Source organism: Hibiscus syriacus, unplaced genomic scaffold, assembly GCF_006381635.1.
Source record: "Hibiscus syriacus cultivar Baekdansim isolate YM2019G1 unplaced genomic scaffold, ASM638163v2 tig00109945_pilon, whole genome shotgun sequence".
Lineage (NCBI taxonomy): Eukaryota > Viridiplantae > Streptophyta > Magnoliopsida > Malvales > Malvaceae > Hibiscus > Hibiscus syriacus.
In genome coordinates, this window is record NW_024062535.1 from 3,179,410 (window position 1) to 3,201,597 (window position 22,188).

Sequence of the window (22,188 nt, forward strand, 5' to 3'; positions counted from 1 at the left end):
AAGGTTCATACCTTGGTCGAACGCTGATGAGCCGAGGGTCACCAGAGCTGAAGAAAAGAAAGGTTTCTTCATAGATCTATGACGTTTGAGCTATTTTTAAGCCAAACTAAGCTCGGACCCGTATCCATGGCGATAAGTCGATTCGAATAAAGTCTTCCTCTCTCTTCTTCGACGTCGGTGGATGGCGATTGTCGCCGATCAATGGCGACCGGCATGGTGGAGGCGTCACCGGATTCTGGAAATGAAGCCTCCGGTTGAAGCTTTTGAGAGAGTTCTCTCTTTTCTATCTCTTTCATGAAATGGAGAAATGATGAAAATGAGGAAAGTGGGTCGGTTTGGACCCATTTTTTTAGCTTATATATATAACTCAGAACGGTGTCGTTTTAAGGAGGATCCAGGAAGCAATTTTCACGTATGGAATATCTACAGGAGAGGTCCTCCATACATTGTAACCTTTCCATTTTAACCATCAATGTAATGTTATTTCCTTTTTAGTTCGATCTTATGTTTCATTTAAGTTTTAATTTCATCCTTATTTATATTTAAATGTTGAAATGTTCGTATTTAGGCCTGGGTCATCGTGCTTTATTTTATTTGTACTTAAGCAGTCTACTTTCTTTATTAGTTCATTTCAGTCCTTATTTGGTTAATTATTACATTTTCATTAGATTTTTATTTTGGCTACGGTATTTGTAATAGTTTACTTTAGTCACTGATTACATGTGCTGTGTAATTTTGTTTGATGTTCGAATTTGGCCCTCAGATTTGTGAATCTTTTGTTTTGGTCACTGATTTGGTATGAATATATAGGTTTAATTATTATTTAATCCTCCATGTTTCTGGTTTATTTTATTTTAGTCATTAATGATATTTATGGGTTATTTTTATTTCTAGTACATGTACTGTTTAATATTTTTATTTTTGGCTCTAGTTTATGTATATTTATGATTCATTCTTTTAAATTTTTATTTGTTCTATTTTAGTCCTTTAAGTTTCTATTTATGCTATTTTGGTCCTTTAAGTTTCTATTTTTGCTATTTTAGTCCTTTAAGTTTCTGTTTATACTATTTTAGTCCTTTAAGTTTTTGTTTTTGCTATTTTAGTCTTTTAAGTTTCTATTTTTTGCTATTTTGGTCCTAATTTTCTGTTAATCATATTTTGGTCCTTTAAATTTTTTATTGTTTTGTTTTAATCCCTTATGAATGTATATATTTAACATGTATATTTTTAGGTATAATATTAAATAAATGTAATTATTTTATGTTGTAAATATTTTATTTTACATTTATCATTGTATTTGTTTCTATTATATTTCCTTAAATATTAATATTATTTGAATATTTCAAGAACATGTATTTGTAGAACGGACGTGGAGAGTATCACTTGATCGAAGTGGTACAATCCGATACGACATTCGAACAAAGTGGGACTTGAAATAAATTTAATTTATTTTACTAATTAAATCTTTTTATGATTCAATGTATTTTTATATAGCAATTTAATTTATGCAAAGGTCGATAGTCAATTTATATTCGATTCATAATTTTAAAATAAATGAGGACGGAACATTCTTTAACAAATGAGGAATAGTTGAAATAGTTTTCCCGACGGAGGATTGCAAATTTTAATATTTCTTATCGTGTAAAAGGATTTTCTATAAATATGTAATTCAAAGTAAATTAATTACATTTCAATAAACGGATCATATTTTAACTTTATATTCGATTTGTAATTTCCACAATTTACGACAACGTGTAAGTGATTTTGTACCAGTTTTGGGTGTTGTGAGAGTGCTTACCCTTCCCCACACGTAACCGACAACCGAATCCATTAAATCAAATCTTTGGTAAACACATACTATTTTTGTCTTAAAAAATGATTTTTCGTAAAATTGTTTTTTAAAAGGCATTTTTTAGGTATTCGACCTACCTAACCCAAAGGTCAATGGTGACTCTATCCAATTTAATCCAAATTAATCCAAAATCATTCATTTTTCCAAAATTAAGTCATAATCGTTTTTTAAATAATATTTAATTTTTTTTAAATGGTTATAACACATAGTTCATAGTAATTTCTTCTGATATTCTTATTGTTACAAGTCCTTTAAGACCCTTTTTCATTCATTTATTACGGATTTGAATTCCTATATCATTATTTGTAGGGAATCATAATTAAAACACCTGTGCATTGGCATTTGTTCAAGGGTTTTTCTTTTTCATGTTGGCTTAGGATGGAGAACTTCCCCAGTAATGGAACAATGGGACTTTTCAATTCCTCACAGAAAATGGAAGAGGCTTCTCAGCATCAGTATCAGAAGACAAGCTTATATATGAGGTAAAACATATTTGTGTCTAGGGGTTCTTTCAAACCTTATTTCTTATTCCAACGTAATAAATTATTCCCCAAGGTTTGCACAAATATTTAGCAGAGTTTCAATTTTTGGTCAAAACATCCTCTGTTAAATGAAAATTGTTAGTTTACTAACAATCAACATATGTTGTTGATGTGATATTTTTACATGAGTTCAGTTGCAGACATGGTACAAGATACGTCACCAATTTGATGATGTGACACATATTATGTCACCAGTTTGTGTGACATGGAACATGCCACACTAGTAATTGAACACATATAAAAACACCATGTGAATAACATGTGTTGACCGTTAGTTAATTAACGGGTTCTATCTAACAGGGTTTGTTTTGATCGAAAATTGAAATGTTTGGAACTAAAAAAAATAGTTGGCAAAGTGACTATTTATACAAAAATTGGAAGTAAATTTTTCGTTATGCCTACATTATATAAATAATGCAGCAAGTAGAAAGGGCTTGCCTGTTTTCTCTTATGTCTTTGTGCATCACTGCTAATTTCAGGCAGTTACTGATACATTTTTCATGTCTTTCACAGTCTATCAATCTGAAACAACTTTGTGTTCATGCACATGTTAATCTAGTCAGCGGGAAATGTCACTTTCTTTGTATTACTCATACAATTAGTAGAGCATTTTCTGGAGGTAGCTTATTTAGATGTTATCTTGATGGCAGTCTTGTATCCCCCGAAAGATGCAGGTAACATGCCATGCCACCTTTACTCATTCTCAGTTTATTTTTTATTTTTTATCATTAAGAAAAACTTTTCAAGAGTAACATAGTTCCTCAACCCAGATTAGTGATTGTCATAATCATGCCTTAGATATGCAAAAGTCAATGAAGTATTGACTAACTGCTCCATCGGTACAAAAAGGAACTTGCCTCAAAATGAAGATATTACTCAGGACTCCATCCAGGAATTTCCCCCCTTTTTTGATCAGATTGGTTCACTTTATTTGTTTGCTGATGCCATTTCATCTGACCAAGTCAAGGCTGTACATTCCCTTGGACCAAGCTACATGTATTCCTTCCTTGATAATGAAGCTAATGCTTTTGGTGGTAACCCTTTTCCTAGTGGAATTCTTTATGAGAAAGATGGTCTTGCATCAAAAATTTTGTTTGGACTCAATGCACAGGTTATTTATCTCTACCTATCTGGGACATGAATGCACACACAGAGGGATGGATTGAAGGGGCGGGTAAGGGCAGTCATTCCTCTGGAAATTTCAAATTTTTATATATTTTTTTTGTTTTTTTCTTTTTATTTTCTATTAATAATTTGTTTTCGCCCTTTAAAATTTTGTAGAATAAACTACACATTTATACTCTAATTATCACTTTTGTTCTTTTTTGGTCACCTAACTATTTTTTTCAAAATCATGCCTAACATTATGTTTTGATTTCATTTTAGTCACCTTCTATTAAAAAATTAATGGTGATGTTGACGTGTCACGTATGATAATGTCTAGTCATCATTGAAAATAAAAATAAAAATACCACATTAGCAGTTCTATTAAGTTTTTAATTTAGGGTGGGTGGGCAAAATGAAATCAAAGAGTAATATTATGTATAATTTTGAATAAAAAAATAGTTGATGACCAAAACGGAACACAAGTGATAGTTGGCGTACTAAACGTGTAATTTACTCAATTTTACAATTCCGCCCCTCCTAAACTTTGTAAGTTCGCCCACCATTATGATCTGTCCCTGCACACAACCTGCTTTTGTGTTTGTATAGCTGAAATCTAATGCAACTCCTTTTTTCAGGCAAGTGATGGCAAGAAATTGTTCAATGTTTCACCTCTATTGGATAATGCATTGGATAAGAATTTATTCGAAGCTACTATAATGGATGGTACGCAGTTATGCTCCCGGCGCTTGTTCAAAGAGATAATTTACTGTGTTGGAGGTTTTTCAGTGTTTTTCCCTCTTAAAACTCAATCCGATAGATATGAAAATGATGAAACTAAAGCTTTAGAAAGCAAAAACCTCCCAATTGCAAAGGAGCGTCTGACCGCTGAAGTAACTGACCTTGTTGCATCTGTCTTAGATGAGAATTTAGCAAACCAACAACATATGCATCTTCTTTCTGGTTTTTCAATTCTGGGATTTTTATTGCAATCAGTTCCACCTCAGCAACTCAATATGGAAACTCTCTCAGCATTGAAGAATTTGTTTGATGTTGTATCCTCCTGTGGTATGCATGTTGAACCCTATGGTTTTTACTTTTTCTTTGATAATACTTGTAGTTCTATTCGTACCCTTTAATAATAATGTCTTATTTTCCTCTTTAGGGTTGGCAGAGCTGCTTGTAAAAGAAGTCATAGCTTCTATTTTTCTTAATCCCATTACCTGGTTGTACACTGTTTTCAATGTGCAGCGTGAACTATACATGTTTCTAATTGAACAGTTTGAGAATGATCCCAGACAGCTTAAAAATTTGTGCCGGTTTCCACGTGTCATTGACATAATACAGCAATGTTTCTGGGTTGATGTGAAATCTGGGTTTGCCATCGGAGGCCGGCCTCTTTTACATTATTACTAATCAAGTTATTGGAGAAAGACCTAGTAGAAATACATAAAAGCCGTCTTCTTTTACTAAGTCTTGGTGAAATGAGCCTCAGGTACATGTCTCAAGCATCTTCTGTTTCTTGTTGTACATAAACTATTCAATTTTTAATTCACACATTATTATATAACATTTTTGTTATTTATCGCCTACTAAACTGTTGCATGCAGGCAAAATATTGCAGCACCAGATATAAAAGCTCTTATAGCTTTTTTTGAAACAGGCCATGATATGGCATGCATTGAGGATGTTTTACATATGGTTATACGTGCAGTTTCTCAAAAAAACGTTACTTGTTTCCTTCCTTGAACAAGTAAATCTTATAGGTGGATGTCGCATTTTTGTCAATCTGTTGCAGAGGTACGCCTTCAGCATTAAGATTTAAATGTGCAAACTTTTCTGTATTTCCTTAGCTTACATTAAGTTTCATTTGCTGTATTGTTTTACCATTGTTCTTCTCCATTTATTGTGAGTTTTCTTTGTGTATAGACATTGTTAGCATCTATAACCTATTCCAAACTCCATCTTGTAGAAGAAAGGTCTGGATTTAATATACTTAAAAGGATGTTTTTCATGATAGGGTGTCATTGAACCCATGGAAGTAATCTTTGTAAAATTTAGAAGAAGGTTTCTGGAATAGAAGAAATTGAATTCTTTGTATTTTCTCTCTTAAAAAACGATTACATATGTTTTAGACCTTATATAAGTAGATTTACGAGGAAGACATAATAAGAATATAATTCTAACCTTGATAGATTTTCTTTGTTGGTTTGGAGATAACCACAAACGGAGAAGACTTGATAGATTCCTAGTGGATGATCAATGGGTGTTGAGCTTCAAAGATTTGTCTCTTATCCGCCTTGTAAGTATACTTACATAAAATCCATTGATCACCCATTGATAGGGTGTCATTCAACCAATCTTTGAATCTCAATTTTGCTATTGATGCGAAGATCTCTTGGTAGTCAATTTCATAGGATTGGTTGAATCCTTTTACCACCAGTCTTACCTTGAAACTTTCAACTCTCCTATCAAAATATTATATTTGACTGTAAATATCCATTCACTGGATAAAGACTCCATTATCGTGTCAGTTTCTGAGGCAGAAAGATCCATTTAGAGTACTTGGAATGTTCTTTATTGTATGGTTTTCTCTAGATTTTCATTAGGTCGCTCTCCCCTTGTATAAACACGAAGTTCTCATTTTTCAAGTTGAGTTTGGGAAGGTGGTTGAGGAGTTTTAGAAGGTGCTGTTTTTTTGGTGGAGAGGTGGTTCATTTTTGTGGAGAGCGTGGATTTCTTTCGAAGATCTTGAGTTCTTTTGGAAGAAGGTGTTTGTGTGGGCTGAAATGTTTTAAGGTTGTCCCGAAGGTGAAATTCAAGAATTCTCTCCCTGGATTTTAGATATGGAGAAATAAGGATTGTTTTCAAAGAAGGTAGCCTCCACGAAAGTACACATTTTTTGGGCTATGAGAGAGTAACATTTATAGCTTCTTAATAGATGAGTAACCTAGAAAGACACGTTTGATGAATCCAGGTCTAGTTTGTTCTAAATTGCTCGCGAACATGTTTTTTTTTAATAATACGAGGTAAGTACATGTTAGTATATGTTTAAAGATAAATTCTCAACCTTTCGACATTGATCGCTCATACCTCTGGCATTTATAATGCTCGAACTCGAGTTCTCAAAGAATAACAACAATTCCTTTACCTCCACTTTGGTTCGTGCAAACATGAACAAATGTTGAATAGCTGAAAAAACTTAATAGAAGATCGGAAGAAACTAACTTTAAGTGAGAGAATTGTCGATAAAGGACATCATGAGGTTTTTAAAGTGTAAAACTCTATTATGCATTTGATTGATAATGTATGTAGTAGTCAAAATGATTTCTCCCAAAAAATGTTTAGGAACACTCATGGAAAACAGTAAGTATCTGGCAACCTCTATGCGATGTCTATTTTTCCTTTTAGCTATCTGATTTTGGTATATTAACGCATGAGCTTACATGAATTGTGCATTTTTATTTAAAATAGAAACCTAGTGTTTTTGTAAAGTACTCACTATCGTTATCAATTTTAAGGACTTAAATATGGGTTTTAAACTGATTTTCTACCATAGCGTAAAAGTTTTTGGAATATCTCATTAGTTTCAGTTTCGTCTCTTGTTAAGGATGTCTTTGTTCTAGAATGATCATCTATGAATGATATGAACCGACTTGATTCTCTGAGGTTTTTAAATTTAGAACGCCCCAAATGCCATTGAGAATAATTGAAAAAGGTTTCGAGTTGTGTAATTTGTTTTGGGGTAAACAATTCTTGTATGTTCGACCATTTGCAAATAACACGAGAAAGAATGGGGGTTTTATTGATAAATAACTTGGGAAAAATTTTAAGATAATGGAAATTGGAATATCCTAGCCTAAAATGTCATAAAATAATATCATTGGAAAGAAACTTTGAAGTGTTAGGGGTTATAGAAACAACCTAAAAAGAAAAAATCGAGTGAATTCCACTTTTAGGAGGTGATTTCTCTTTCAGTAGGTAGAGTCCCCCACAAAGCTTAGCATTGTCAATCACCTTCCTATGGCTTAGTGCACGAAATTCATAAAGATTTGAATTATATTTAGTGTAACATTTGAAATCATTGGAAAGCTTGCTAACAGATAGACGATTGCATGTTAAGTGAGAAACATAAAGCACAGATGAAGGTTTGAGGTTTTGTTTTAGTTGAATGGTGTCAATCCCCTCAACTTTGGAAAAAGATTCATATGCAATCTTAACATTGGAAGGTTTTTTAGTGATCGAAAGGTCTAAAATAGACTGCTCTGGAGTTTATTATCCATGTTGTAGATGTTTTGTTATATGCAGTAGGTGCAAAAGGAACAATACCTCGATTAGATATAAATCTAGTATGTTGATCACTAGTTTAATCTGTCATATGGTTTGAGGCTCCAGATTCCACAATCCAAGATTTGTCTGTTAATGATCTGCTGGCAGAAATTGTTAATGGTCCAAGGGTCGAGAAAATTACATCTAACTATTTAATGATTTAAACTTCTGCTGAGGCTGACCTTGCAGATTATTAAGCGACAATTGATTCTGTCTGAACTGTTCTTGAGCAAGGAGTTGATGTTGGTGCCGATAAAATTGTATCTCTTTTTTCCTTTACTACTGGTGTTGCTTCTGGTGTATATGTTGTTTATGAAAGGTTATAGGAATATGTGAAGAAATGGGCAGGGTATTTTATGATGAGTGCTGATCTGATTTGGAACTGATTTTTGAGGAAAAATGTGGGTCTACCATAGTATTGAAGGGCCAGAACAATACTAGTATGATACCATGCAGAAATAGAGCAAAAAGTTTTTGGAACAAAGAAGAAACTGAATTCTCTGTATTTTCTATCTTAAAAAAGCGATTACATAGGCTAGACCTTATATAGGCAGATTTTTACAACATATAATAGGAATATACTACTAATTTAGTGTCTTACTAGGATAGGAAATGACTTAATTTAATTAATATCCTATCTAATATTTTTTAGATATGATACAGAGTACAAATTAAATACAAAATAAAACTAACAACTAAGTTATGCGGCTACAATCTGCTATATTTTTTTCCCGATAATACTGAGACAGCAGAACTAACAGTGGTTGTTGAATCCCTCATTCCAAGCTCCTCCACCACTCGAGGAGGGTTGATGTGAGTTACCAGTCCAATGCTTCTTCCTCTAGCCATTGCAGCAAGTTTGTCTGCAACCATATTAGCCTCCCGATGAACAAATTGCACCGTCTTCTCCCACTCTCGAAGCAGCAACCCCCGTATCCTTGTCACAATAGCACATTCACCCCTTCGTTGTGTTGAAGCATTAAGTGTATCAACAGGAACCCTACAATCACTTTCAATTTCCACTTTTCGATATCCCATACTTTTCCAGTAACGTGTCTCCTGCTGCAGGATCCTAGTAGTACCATTCCTACGCTCTTCTGCCTCTATGAAATCATCCTTTGTTGAATACGATACACAACAGATTTTGAGGCAAAGGAAAAACTTCAAAATGTTTTATTAGAAAAGGATGGATCTTAATTTATACACAAAGTTAGAGATAAGTTTCCTAGTAGAAGCAAACTACTTAGAAGTTATCCTTTCTAAGAGTTAGAATTCTATTAGGTTACAAACTAATATACTTCATAACTCTATTGTATAACCTACACTCCCCTCAAGTTAGGGAGAAAATGTTGAAAAGACGCAATTTGGATGTAATCTCATCAAAGGTAAGTTTTGGAAGCTTTTTGGTGAGAATATCTGATAACTGATTCTTTATTGAGACATAGTTGAGTTTTACCGATCCACCATTCACATTTTCAAAGATAAAATGTTTGTCGATCTCCACATACTTTGCCCAGTCATGATGAACAGGATTTTTTGCAATACTTATTGCATATTTACTATCACTCTGAAGTTCAAAACACTTGTTGTAACATAATCTCAACTCAGTTAACTATATTTGTAACCAGATTCCTTCATAGATTCCATGTGTCATTGCTCTAAACTCTGTTTCTGCACTATTTCGAGATACCACAACCTGTTTTTTGCTTCTCCAAGTGACCAAATTTACCCATATAAATGAACAATAACCAGTTGTCACTACAAGGAATTTCTACTATTGTGACAAATTTAATTTTGTCAAAAATATTTTTGTCACTATTAATAGCTTTTTCGTGACAAATTAAATAAATAATCATCACATTAAGTTAAAAAAAGATATGCAATTATGATAAAAACTAAAATCATAATAATAATCTGTCACTATTAGTAAATATGTGTAATATATGGTGACAAAATAAATTTTGTTACCAATTTTTGTCACAAATGTTTCCCTCCATTTTTTGGCGCCAAATTAAACTCTTATAGTGACAATTTTGAAACTAAAAGTTTTAATGAATATGACATAAAAAATTGTCACAACAAATAATGAAATTTAGATGTGTGACAAATTTTATTTGTACTTATATATTTTAATTATAGTGACAAAATGTATAGTTACAAATGATTAATTTTAATTTTGGTGTAAAAACAAAATCATATAGTAACATGTTTTGTTACTATAAACTATAATTACTTTTACAAAAAAAGTTATCACAAAAAATAATGAGATGCAAGTTTGTAGTGAAAATAATGTTTGTAGTTATATATTTTATTTATAGTGATTAAATATATTGTCATAAATATTTCCCTCCATATTTTAAGTGTAAAAAAGGTCATATAGTGAAAAGTTTTGTAACTATAAGTGTTAATAATTATTATAAAAAAATTATCACAACAAATGATGATATTCAAGTTTTTATGATAAATTATATTTGTAGTTATAAATTTTAATTATAGTGATGAAATATATTGTCATAACTATTTCATCCAATTTTTTTTGTTTCAAAAAGTTATATAATAACAAATTATATAACTAAAAGTTTTTTTAGCCTTAAATGACCATTCAAACCACAACATCCGTAAAAGTCATTGAATTTATTTACAGACTATTAGAGAGTTTTAGTATTATTGCATCCTTTTTATTTGAACATGCTATTAAAAATTGATTATGCCTAAATCTATCTTATTAACCTATTTTCAATTACTTCAAACTCAATAACTATATACTTATCTCACAAATTCGTTTGAGAATTGAACAATGAACAAAATTAGTTTTGATAAAATAGAAAAAGAAAAACATGTGGGGAAAGGAAAGTACATCTGTTGTAGGATCTAAGTTGTAGCTGTGTGTCGGTGAGACTGTGACTGCTTGTGTCGTGGGAGAAGCGATGACAACAAAAAGAGCACAAAGACAGTTAGGGATTTTAATATTTGGGGAAAAAATAAAAGTAAAACGTATTATAACAAAAAAGAAAATGAATAACTGAATATATATTGATGTTTTAGTGAAAGATTATTTAACATTTTGTTTTGTGTAAAATAAGTCGTTTGATAATTTTTTTTTAAATTTTCAGATTTTGATAATATTTTATCAACTTCAATATATTTATTTTCTTTGATTTATATATTTCATAAATTATATCTTTTATTTAAAATTAGGCGTACATCTAATTAAATTTACTTTTTTATAATTTTAAACAGTTTACAATATCTTTTGTTATTGTTAAAAACATTTTTGATATTTCGATATAACAAATTAAGTTAAATAAATTTTAAGATTTTTACAAATGATTTTACAATTTATATTCGATTCAATTTATTGAATATCAAATTATTACTCCAAGTCTTTGAAGATCAATTTTAATCCTTACTAAATGTGTAAAATTGTGATTTGTACTTAAACTATTTTTGAAACAATTTTCACAAAGTATTTTGAACCAAAATCAAGCCTTGAAACAATTATTCAAGGTGATGCACCGATGCATCAAACCATGCATCGATGCACCTATGATTTAATTGAACATCGAATGCATTTCATGCACCGATGCACTCTCCATGCATCAATGCACTCGGAATATTTTCAAACATCGAATGCATTTGATGCATCGATGCATCCTTAGTGCACCAATGCACTAAGTGTCCCAATGGTCAAAATATTTGAATTTTACACTGATGCACCGATGCATCCTTGATCATGCATCGATGCATGAGACGCTCCCACCCAGAAAATTAATTGTTTTCACACAATAACGACTCTATTGACTCCACTAATCATCACCAACGTTCAGAACTGATTTAAGGAGTATTTAAACAAGTTTAGGAGCCATTGATCAACAATAAGAAACATCAAGCAATTAGAATCAAGAGAGAATCAAAGAGAAAGCATCAAACCTCAAGTTTGAGCATTTCAAGCCTATTTTTCATTCAATATTCATTTTGCTTTCAAGAACACTTATTGTGCTCAATTGTATTTATTCTTGAGTGTTCTTTCTTTGTTCTAGAATTGTTCAAACACATTTGCCTTGTGAGGTTTTTCTTGTAAGTTTGCAAATTTGTATTTCTCTTTGAGAAAAGAGTGTTCTCAAGAATTGGGGTATATTCTTGAGGGAGTTGTAAGGTTATCTCTTTGGCCTCAAAAGAAAGAAAAAATTAGTGAATTTGTTGGAAAATCCTTAGTGTGGATAGCTAAGGTAGTGGACGTAGACTTTGGTTGATAAAGTCGAACCACTCTAAATCGCTGTGCAATTTCTTTCAATTTTCTGCAAAAGCTTCCACCAAATTTTTTATTGCCAATTCATCCCCCTCTTGGGCGATTCAGTCAATAGATTAACTCAACAATTGGTATCAGAGCCTAACTCATTTGAAGGTTTAATCACCTCTTGAGTCGATTCGGGAAGAGTTATATCGATAATCAAAGTCATCAATGGCCTCCGCTTCAAACTTCGACTCCGGTCTCGACTCGATGCCCGTCAATAAGCCTCCTTTCTTCAATGGAGCTAACTATGCCTATTGGAAGAATAGAATGATGTACTTCATTCAAGCAAGTGACATGGGAGCATGGAATGCTGTAGAAGAAGGATATATCAAACCGCTCACTCATCCAAGGTTGTGGAGTGAAAGAGAGACAAGAATGTTCCAGCTCAACTCCAAAGCCACCCATATCATATTTTGTGCTCTTGGACCAGATGAATACGGAAGAGTTTCATCGTGTACAACCGCCAAAGAAATATGGGACAAACTTCAAGTCACTCATGAAGGTACCGATGAGGTAAAGAAATCTAAAATTAGTATTCTAACGCATAGCTATGAAAATTTCAGGATGAAACCAAATGAAGATATCAAGGCTATGACGGATAGATTTTCAACGATTGTCAATGGTCTCAAATCATATGGAGAGATCATTTCAAATGAAAAGCTTGTGAGGAAGTTAGTCTATTCTCTCCCAAAATCGTGGCAATCAAAGAAGACGGCAATCATCGAGTCTAAGGACTTAACGTCCTTAACTCTTGAAGAGCTAATTGGGTTACTCCTCACTCATGAAATGATGCTCGAAGATGAGGTGGACCTCGACAAGATTGACGAGACACCAAAGGAGAAGGAGAAGAAGAAAAATACTGGAGTTGCTCTCAAATCCACAAAAGATGAGAGTGATTCGAATAACGATGACGATGACGAGGAAATGGCATTGTTTGCCAAACGGTTCAGAAAAATGATGAGACCTTATCGAGGAAGAAAATTCAAACGAAATGAAGGCCTCAAAAATGAACCGAAAGAGAAGGACCCAATCATTTGCTACGAATGCAAAAAGCCAGGGCATGTCAAATATGATTGCCCATAATTGAAGAAAAAGGGTCAATCAAAGAATAAGCACAAGGCTCATGTGGCTACATGGAGCGATGAAGAAAGTTCCGATGAAGAGGAACAAGAAATAGCTAACTTGTGCTTGATGGCATTTGGGGAAGATTCCAAGGTAACCTCTAACTCATCCGATTTTGATGATTTATCCTATGATGAGTTATTAGAGGAATATAATGGGTTGGCTTCGGATTATGAGAAATTATTTTTAAAATATAAAAATGATATTTCAAAATTGAAAAATGAAAACAAACTCATATCCAAAACCAACAACGATCTTGAAAGTAAAATCAAAGATTTGCAAATCAAACTAGAAGAGTTTGAAAAGAAAAATTTAGATTTGCAAAATTTACTTTCAAAGATCAATGATGATCATCAAAAGAAAATTGATTATCTTAAAACTTCTTTTGATAAAGTTAGAACAAAACATTTTGAAAAAGGTGGAAATTCAAAATCCAACTTTGTTAGAAAAAGTTTTAGAAACTACAATCATAGAGGTCCCCAAAGAACCTCTAATGGAAAAATCGTTAGAAATATGTGGGTTCCTAAAGAACTCATTACTACTAAAGATAAAAATATCCTACACAAATGGATACCTAAGGGGACTAGGATTTTGGAAACTAATGAATATGGACCCAAAAGAATTTGGGTACCAAAAATCAAAAATTAATTTATGTTTGTAGGGAAAGGAGCATTGCTACAAGGCATGGGAAACAAATTCAAATTCATGGTACCTTGATAGTGGATGCTCAAGACACATGATCGGAGACAAAAACCGGTTCATTGAGCTTAACGCCAAAAATGGAGGAGAAGTGACTTTTGGAGACAATTCAAAAGGTCACATTGAAGGTATTGGTAAAATAGGTAATACCTCTTCCATACAAATTAAAAATGTTTTATATGTGAATGGATTAAAGCATAATCTATTGAGTATTAGTCAATTATGTGATAAAGGATTCAATGTCTTATTTGAAATTAATGGTTGTAAAGTCATTGACATTGCATCTAATCGAATTATGCTTGTTGGTCATAGAATAGGAAAAATATACATGGTGCATTTAGATTCTTTTGATATGACTAATTTATGCCTAGTTGCTAAGGATGAACATGATAGTTGGTTATGGCATAGGAGACTAGGACATGCTAGTATGAGTGTTTTGCAACGGTTAATCCAAGGAGACCTAGTAAGAGGGTTGCCTAAGCTTAAATTTGATAATGATAAAATCTGTGATGCTTGTGCTAAAGGAAAACAAAAGCGAGTTTCTTTTAAATCCATTAATGATGTATCAACTAGTAGATTTTTACAATTGATCCATTTAGATCTTTTTGGGCCAACTAGAACTACTAGCTTGGGTGGAAAACATTATGCATTTGTCTTGGTAGATGACTATTCTAGATATACTTGGGTTCTATTTTTAAATACTAAAGATGAAGCATTAGAACAATTCATCACGTTTTCAAAAGTAATCCAAAATGAAAAAGGTTACTCTATAACTAGTGTTAGGAGTGATCATGGAACTGAATTTGAAAATCTTGGATTTACTGAATTTTGTTACTATAACGGTATTAGCCATAATTTTTCAGCACCTAGAACCCATCAACAAAATGGAGTTGTTGAGAGGAAAAATTGAACTTTAGAAGAAATGGCTAGAACCATGCTTTGTGAAAATAATTTGCCAAAATATTTTTGGGCAGAAGCCACAAATACCGCTTGTTATGTTGTAAATCGAGTAATGATTAGGTCAATTTTAAAGAAACTCCATATGAAATTTTCAAAAATAAAAAGCCTAACATTAGTTATTTTCATCCTTTTGGATGTAAATGTTTTGTTTTAAACAACGGTAAAGAAAACCTTCGCAAATTTGATGCTAAAAGTGATGAAGGAATTTTTCTGGGTTACTCCTTAAATTCTAAAGCCTATCGTGTATTTAATAAAAGAACTTTAGTTGTAGAAGAGTCTATACATGTTGTTTTCGATGATAATCCCCTTCCGAGGAAGGATTCTTGTGTGAATGATGATGTAGGTGTTATAAATACAAATGAAGTTAGACATAACGTTGGAGAACCATCATCAAAGGAAGAAACGAAAAATGAGGAAACTCATGATCCTCTTGAGAATCCAACCATTGAAGAAAGAGAAGTATCTTATTCAAGAGAGTACAACTATGTCAAGGATGGTGAAATTATAGGTGATCCATCAAAAGGGGTAACAACTCGATATTCTCTTAGAAATATTTGTAATTATGTTGCATTTATCTTATGCATAAAGCCTAAGAATATTAAAGAAGCATTAAATGATGAAAATTGGATTATGTCTATGCAAGAAGAGTTAAATCAATTTGAGAGAAGTAAAGTATGAACATTAGTTGAAAGGCCTAGTAATAAATCTACTGTAGGTACTAGATGGGTATTTAGGAATAAGCTTGATGAGAGTGGTAATATAGTGAGAAACAAGGCTAGACTTGTTGCTCAAGGGTATACTCAAGAAGAGGGCATAGACTATGATGAAACATACGCTCCCGTAGCTAGGATGGAAGCAATTAGAATGTTATTAGCATTTGCATGTTTCAATTAATTTAAATTATATCAAATGGATGTTAAAAGTGCATTTTTAAATGGTTTTATAAAAGAAGTGTATGTGGAACAACCTCCAGGTTTTGAAGATTCAAATTTTCCGGATCATGTTTTAAAATTGACAAAAGCTCTTTATGGTTTGAAGCAAGCTCCTAGAGCTTGGTATGAAAGATTGTCAAATTTTTTAATTGAAAAAGGTTTTTCAAAAGGGAAGGTTGACACTACATTGTTTTTGAAGCATAAAGGTAAAGATTTATTAGTAGTTCAAATTTTTGTTGATGATATAATATTTGGTTCTACTAATGATGTTCTTTGCCAAGAATTTTCTAAGCTAATGCAAAGTGAGTTTGAGATGAGCATGATGGGGGAGCTCTCATTTTTCTTGGGACTCCAAATCAAGCAAAGAAAAGATGGCATCTTCATCAATCAAGCTAAGTACGTCAAAGATATGCTCAAGAAGTTTGAACTGGAAAATGGGAAACCTCATGACACTCCAATGAGCTCTTCAACAAAGCTTGACTTAGATGAAGGAGGTAAATGTGTAGTTGTTAAATTATATAGGTCAATGATTGGATCTCTACTTTATCTAACTGCAAGTAGACCGGACATTATGTTTAGTGTTTGCTTATGTGCTAGATTTCAATCATGTCCTAAGCAATCACATTTACTAGCTGTTAAGAGAATATTTAGATACCTTAAAGACACTCCTAGTTTAGGACTTTGGTATCCTAGAGACTCTAGCTTTAGCTTGCATGCTTTTTCTGATGCGGATTATGGAGGATGAAAATTAGATAGGAAAAGCACCTCCGGTACTTGCCAATTCCTTGGAAATATGCTGATTTCTTGGTTTTCAAAGAAACAAAATTGTGTTGCATTATCTACTACTGAAGCCGAATACATTTCAGCTGGTAGTTGTTGTGCACAAGTTTTATGGATGAAACAACAACTTTTTGATTATGGAATTGAAGTTGGTACCATTCCTATCAAGTGTGACAATACTAGTGCTATTTGTCTCACTAAAAATCCCATCCAACACTCTAGAACTAAGCACATTGAAATAAGACATCACTTCATTAGAGACCATGTCATTAAAGAAGATGTAGTTCTAGAATTTGTTGATACCTTGCACCAATTAGCGGATATATTTACAAAACCTTCAGACAAAGAAAGCTTTTGGACACTTAGGAGAGAATTAGGTTTAGCCAACCTATCTTCACTTAGTGTTTAAAATAATTTTTAGCACTTTTAAGAATAAATGAAAAATGCTTATAATAATAATTTTTGATTGCATTCTTGCTATTAGTTAGGGGGAGTTTGTGATTCTTAGTGAAAATTAATTTTATGTTCAAATAAAGTTTGAAGATTAATTTGATTGATTGAACATAATTAATTTATGATATATGAGTTGCCAATACCATTAAAGCCAAATTATTTAGCATTTTAAGTGTCTAAAACGGATTTTTGACATTTTTGTGCTTCATGCACCGATGCATTTAACAATGCATCGATGGATCCCTTTGAATGTGCATTGATGCATCCGCATGATGCACCGATGCATGCCTTGAATATGCATCGATGCATAAGACCATGCATCGATGTATCCGTCGGGTTTTAGGTTAAATTGCTTCATCTTCTTCATTTTTTTAAAACCCCAAAACTCTCCAAACCGACCGTTCGACCCCTCTCTCCCTCAAATCTCTATTTTTGTTCAAAATCTTCGGGAAATCATCGAATTCTTCAAGATTTCCATCCTACAAACCTGCTACAATCATTAAATCGCACAAAACAACTCCTCATTCCCCTCAATCCGAATTTTTCAAGGTATTTTTACAAAAACTCTATTTTATTAATTTTTGAACTTAAGGCTAGTTTAGATTAGTTCTAGTTTGAAATTATTATCGGGCATTGGTTATATGATGATTCTAAATTAGTTTTAACAATCAATTTCATCAAAAACACACAATTTCTCAATTTTTTTTAAATTTCGAATTAAAAAAAAATTAAAATTAGTGATAGTTTTTGATTCAATTGTGTTGTTTTCATGAAAACTATACATATTATGATATTATTTTAAAATAGTTTTCAAAACTTTGCCCATTAGGATTATGTTAGAGAACCTTGAATTATTGAGGACTCATTTGAGTTTTGGGATTGATTTTTGTGCATACATGTGTTTTAAAAATTGCAGGTGATATTCCTTTCCAATTTCCCTAACCATGTCTAATCCCAAACGCCCTAGGTCATCCTCGAGTCGGTCTCACCAAAACTGTCCTCCCGCTCCTAGACCCCAAAATTCATCCAATATTCCTTCATCCCCTATTAGTACTTGTTTTAACATGCCTAAAAACCGTAGGGATGAATTGTACTCTAGGTACATGAACTCCTTCCAATCCTATCGTATTAGGGAAGAGCGTATTCCTTCACTACAAGCTATGATAAAACTTGACTTTGAATACCTCCCAATTCTTAGAAGATGGAAATTTGATAAACTATTTTCTCTCCAACCCATTGTCTTTCACCAACTTATCCGCATTTTTTATTCCAATGCGGTGTGTATTCAGAACACAACTCAGTGTGGTACTATAGCGATTAGATCCTATCTATTAGGACGATATATTACTATTGACTCCCAAGCTATAGCAACACAATTTGGTTTAGATGATGATGGTTTGTATAATGAGAAGGAAGATGTGGAATATCCATATCTCCCTAATGCTAGTGTCAGTACCCTTAGGTCTCACCACGATCGATTTCTTCACTTAATGATCTCTTGGTGGTTTAGACCATCCGCAGGTCGGTACTCCACACTACGTACTAGGGACCTATGGTGGATGCACTGTATAAAGAACAAAAAGAAAATCAATTTTCCACATATTGTCTTTAGCGCGCTTGTCGATATCATAAACAGCATTCCTTCAAAGCATGTAGAAACCCTACCTTATGGTTGTCTAGTAAGAAAATTGTTTATCAAACTCGGCCTAGATGTCTCCCTCGACAATCCTATCCCGCTCTAAAACCCAATCAATATCACATCCTTAAAGAAATCGGATTGGAAATTGGATGAGGACACCGGATTATGGTCTTTTCGACCCGGTAAGCAAACCCCGGGAGCTAGTTCTTCACGAGCTGCTCCTAGCTCTTCTCGCGTTCCTCATCCGGCACAAGATACGGACGACGATCCGGAACTTCAGCAGCTCATGCGAGACATTGATGAGGAAGTTCCCTACGATGCTCCTCCGGCTACGGAACCTTCTCGACAAGAAGACCCTGTGCCATCATATTTTCTATCTTTTATGGAGTCTTTTTCCTTGCATACGACATCCATGGAGTCTCGATTTTCTTTCATTGAGTCCCACCTTACGTCCTTGGGAACTCAACAATGAGAGATGAACGAGCGTTTGGATGGTCTTTCTCTCGAGATGCAAGCTCGATATCCTCATCCTCCTCCCGATCCCGCTATGGATGGTTGAACTCTATTTACTTATGTTTGGTTTTGAACTTTAAATACATGGATTGTTAAACTTTTTGATTTGGATGTTTATGTTTGTTTGGATATTTTTTTGTTTTGGATGCTTGGACGTTTAAACTTATTTTAATATATTTGGTTTGAACTTTATTTATTTTTGCATCATTAGATATATGACCAATTATGCCATTTCACATTTTATTATGAATATTGATTTATGGAACTAATGGCTAACCTCTCTTTTGATTGTGATCTTAGCAACTTATAATTAATAAATCAATTGGCTTAAGTTTTTCAAAACATTCTTGTTTAAAACATTTTATAGAGTCTTTTTGATTTAACAAAAAGGGGGAGAAGATGTGTGTCATAGTAAGGGGGAGTAATTTTTCAAAAGCTGATTTCAAAAATAATTTTCTAAATCTTAAAATTTCCCATGTGTTTTGTTATATCAAAAAGGGGGAGATTGTTAAAAACATTTTTGATATTTCGATATAACAAATTAAGTTAAATGAATTTTAAGATTTTTACAAATGATTTTAAAATTTATATTCGATTCAATTTATCGAATATCAAATTATTACTCCAAGTCTTTGAAGATCAATTTTAATCCTTACTAAATGTGTAAAATTGTGATTTGTACTTACACTATTTTTGAAACAATTTTCACAAAGTATTTTGAACCAAAATCAAGCCTTAAAACAATTATTCAAGGGGATGCACCGATGCATCAAACCATGCATCGATGCACCTATGATTTAATTGAACATCGAATGCATTTCATGCACCGATGCACTCTCCATGCATCGATGCACTCATAATATTTTCAAACATCGAATGCATTTGATGCATCGATGCACAAGCCATGCATCGATGCACTAGGCTATTTTTTAAACATCGAATGCATTTTATGCATCGATGCATCCTTAGTGCACCGATTCACTAAGTGTCCCAACGGTCAAAATATTTGAATTTTACACTGATGCATCCTTGATCATGCATCGATGCATGAGACGCTCCCACCCAGAAAATTAATTGTTTTCACACAATAACGGCTCTATTGACTCCACTAATCATCACCAACGTTCAGAACTGATTCAAAGAGTATTTAAACAAGTTTAGAAGCCATTGATCAACAATAAGAAACATCAAGCAATTAGAATCAAGAGAGAATCAAAGAGAAAGCATCAAACCTCAAGTTTGAGCATTTCAAGCCTATTTTTCATTCAATATTCATTTTGCTTTCAAGAACACTTATTGTGCTCAATTGTATTTATTCTTGAGTGTTCTTTCTTTGTTCTAGAATTGTGCAAACACATTTGCCTTGTGAGGTTTTTCTTGTAAGTTTGCAAATTTGTATTTCTCTTTGAGAAAAGAGTGTTCTCAAGAATTGGGGTATATTCTTGAGGGAGTTGTAAGGTTATCTCTTTGGCCTCAAAAGAAAGAAAAAATTAGTGAATTTGTTGGAAAATCCTTAGTGTGGATAGCTAAGGTAGTGGACGTAGACTTTGGTTGATAAAGTCGAACCACTCTAAATCGCTGTGCAATTTCTTTCAATTTTCTGCAAAAGCTTCCACCAAAATTTTTATTGCCAAGTCACCCCCTCTTGGCCGATTCAGTCAATCGATTAACTCAACAGTTATAGCTTTAGTTTAATAAAATATTATTAAAAACTAAAAAAGTTAAAAAATAATTATCAAAAACCTAATTTTTACATAAAGAAAAAGATTACATGGAAATTCGATTCACTAAAACACCCATATATATATATATATTTTCCTATTTTTTATTTTACTTTTTAACATTTATTTTAACAAAAATAGCTCTAGTTATAACTTTGAGACATTATGAGATAAATTCTCAATAAGTTTTTCTAAGCATTTAAAATTAATAATTAATAATTGATATATCATATATTTAAATTATTTTATTTAAAAATAATAAACACTTTTTAGATGATTTACAATTCATAAGAAAAAAATACTTATTTTAAATAAAAAATACTTTTTGTACTTAAATAAAAATTAATATATTTTTGTAATATGAAAAACCATAAACTAAAACTATTTTTGTTAAAATAAAATCCAAAAAAATTAAAATAAAAATCAAAATAAAATTAATCCAATTAAATTATAATAAATTATTCAAAATTTTATAAAAAAATAAATTTCATTAAAGATAAAGAATATAATTTAGAGAAAAATAGATAAATCAAATCAAATTAAATTTTTGTAAAATTGATAAAATATTGTTGAAAATTAAAAATTATAGAAAAGTTTCCAAGCAATGTATTTTACACGAAAAAAGAAAACATCAAATAAAAATAAAAAATAAAGATGACAAACTTCCGTTAAAATATTGGTTAATTATATTATACATGCTATAATATGAGTTGTGGGCATGTATAGGAGTATAAAAGGGGAGTAGGAGAATTATATTTGTAAGTAAATGTTAATTAATATATATTACCATATATCAAAATATAAGTAACTTTCTGTTCTAAATGTCTACAATCGACTCCCGCACGAATATATCCAAGTTGTAATTTAAGCAGAATATTTTAAGCCATGTAAATATGAATAAAAAATTAACTATACATCTAAAATTATATATAACACACCAAATTTCATATCTATACCCAACATTAGATTTAACAAAATGATACATGACAGAAGTGACACATACTACATGAACAGAAGTGACACCAAATTTCATATCTATACTCAAACTTTTATTTCATGTTTCATATTTATTTATGTCACATGAAAAATTAACTAATATCTTATTAACGAGTTGGGTTAAATAAAATATCGAATCGGATCGGTGAATATGTTATTTAAATTGGTAAAAAAATTAATTATGAATTTTTTTATCAATTAAAATTTTCAACTATATTTTATGTTTAACTATAAATATAATATTTTCATGAA

The 22,188-nt window shown here is 32.1% G+C and overlaps 1 pseudogene; it reads left to right on the forward strand.

The window, feature by feature from the left end:
• The window catches only part of LOC120210925, a 116,697-nt pseudogene that overhangs the window by 20,754 nt on the left and 73,755 nt on the right, over window positions 1–22,188 (forward strand).